This window comes from Pongo abelii, chromosome 1 (genome assembly GCF_028885655.2).
Source record: "Pongo abelii isolate AG06213 chromosome 1, NHGRI_mPonAbe1-v2.0_pri, whole genome shotgun sequence".
Taxonomy (NCBI): Eukaryota; Metazoa; Chordata; class Mammalia; order Primates; family Hominidae; genus Pongo; species Pongo abelii.
The window spans coordinates 122,185,217-122,187,077 of NC_071985.2; positions in this window are offsets into that span (position 1 = coordinate 122,185,217).

Genomic DNA, 1,861 nt, shown 5'->3' on the forward strand with positions numbered 1-1,861 from the left:
ACAGAGTGTTTCTGATGTATAATGGATGGCTCATAATTGCCTCAGTTTCCCCAACTTTCTTCCTCAGAAGCAGGGATTTCTAGGAGATAGTAGACGGAAATTCAAGCATCATCTCAGAAGAAGATAAAAATTCTATGGAATGCTCCTCAGTCCCCACCTTCAGTGCCTCTGTTCTTCCATAAGTGGGGGCCAACTTCACTGGCCAGGGTGGAGCCACAAGAACCCCTCAGGCTGAGGTCAGAACGACAGGAAGACTGAGGAGGAGCTCAGGCAATGGGTGGGGTTAAAGAGAGATGCTGAGGTCAGACAGCTGGTCAGGTCCCACTCTCATGAGGGAAGTGCCAGGAAAGGGTTGAAGATGTGGAGCTGAGAGATCCCTGGGAATCTCCCAAACATAGACTCTTCAACTGGGCACAATTACCCCAGCCTGGGCACCACAGTTCAAGCTCCTGAGTCCACCAGGACCTTTTTTTGCCCTACCTGCCTCAGATGTCCCCACGGAAGATGCCCCATCATCAGAGAAGCCTCACAGATCAGCAGGCTGAGGGCTGGAACCAAAGGGAACGTGACACTGGAGAAAACGCCATGGGCTCCTTCCCCTGAGACCTCAGGTGATTAATCTCTGCAAGGTGAGCTGGGGGTGGCAGCCAACTGGGAGAGAAGGAAATTGGGAGAGAACATTCATTCAAGGAAAGAGGTGCTCTGTAATTTCCTAAATGTATTCTCTCTCCTTTCTCCCTCCTCCTCCCTCCCACTCCCTCTTCCCCATCTTTTCTCCTTGCTTCCACTGTCCCACCTTACTCTTCCCATCTCTCCCTCCTCTCTCTCTCTCTCTTCTGTCTCTTTCTCTCTCTCAGCTTTCCCTTCCAGCACAGAAAGTCTTTATACAATTAAACTAGGACAAGAATGTGTTCCAAGGCTTTAAAATATCCTTGTTAAAGAAATTCACTGGGAAGAAGAAATTGTGCTTAATTTCTTAGAAAATAAAAAGCATATGGTAGAAATTGATGTTGCTTCTTCCCCTCCTCCAGATCCCCTGCCAAGGAGAGCACATCTCAGGCTCACCTGTCAGCCACATCAGGCAGATGGGGCCAGGATGGTGATGGCTAGACAAAACTTTGTAGTCTCCCATCTGCCTCCTATCCTGCAGTCTGCTTGACAGGTGAGTTTAGGGACATGGAAAATGACTTTGAACATCTGTTTGCTAGAGAAAGAAAGGAACACCGCCTCCCATCACCTTCAGGTGGTCCTTCTTCCCTCATCCTGGGCCAGGGCTTCAGTTAATCCATGTGGGCCTAATTCAGCATCTCAAGGACAGGTGTTGCCACTCAAGCCCTGATCCCTAGGCCCACAAAGCAGCTGTTTGCAGGGGACAGGGCAATATCCACACTGTGTACAAGGACCCAGTGAGAGGCAGAGTAATGCTACCTCCAAAGATGTCCACATCCTGATCCTCAGAACCTGTGAATATGGTACCTTACATGGCAAAGAGGACTTTCCAGATGCAATTAAATCACAGATCTTGAGATGGGAAGAGGAGCCTGGATTATCCAGCTGGGCCCAATATAATTAGGAAAGTCCTTCCATGTGATAGAGGAAAGGCAGGAGAGTTGGAAACAGTGCCAAGGTACAGTGTTGCTGGTTTTGAAGATGGAGGGAGGGGCCATGAGCAGAGGAATACTGGCAGCCTCTGGAGGCTGGAAGAGGAAAGGGAATGGGTTCCCGCCTTGAGCCGCAGAAGGAGTGCTGCCCTGCCAGCACCACGAGTTTAGCCCAGTGAAACCCAAGCCAGACTCCTGACCTCCAGAAGTATAAGAGAATAAATCTGTGTTGTTTTAAATCGCTAAGTTTGTGGTAATTT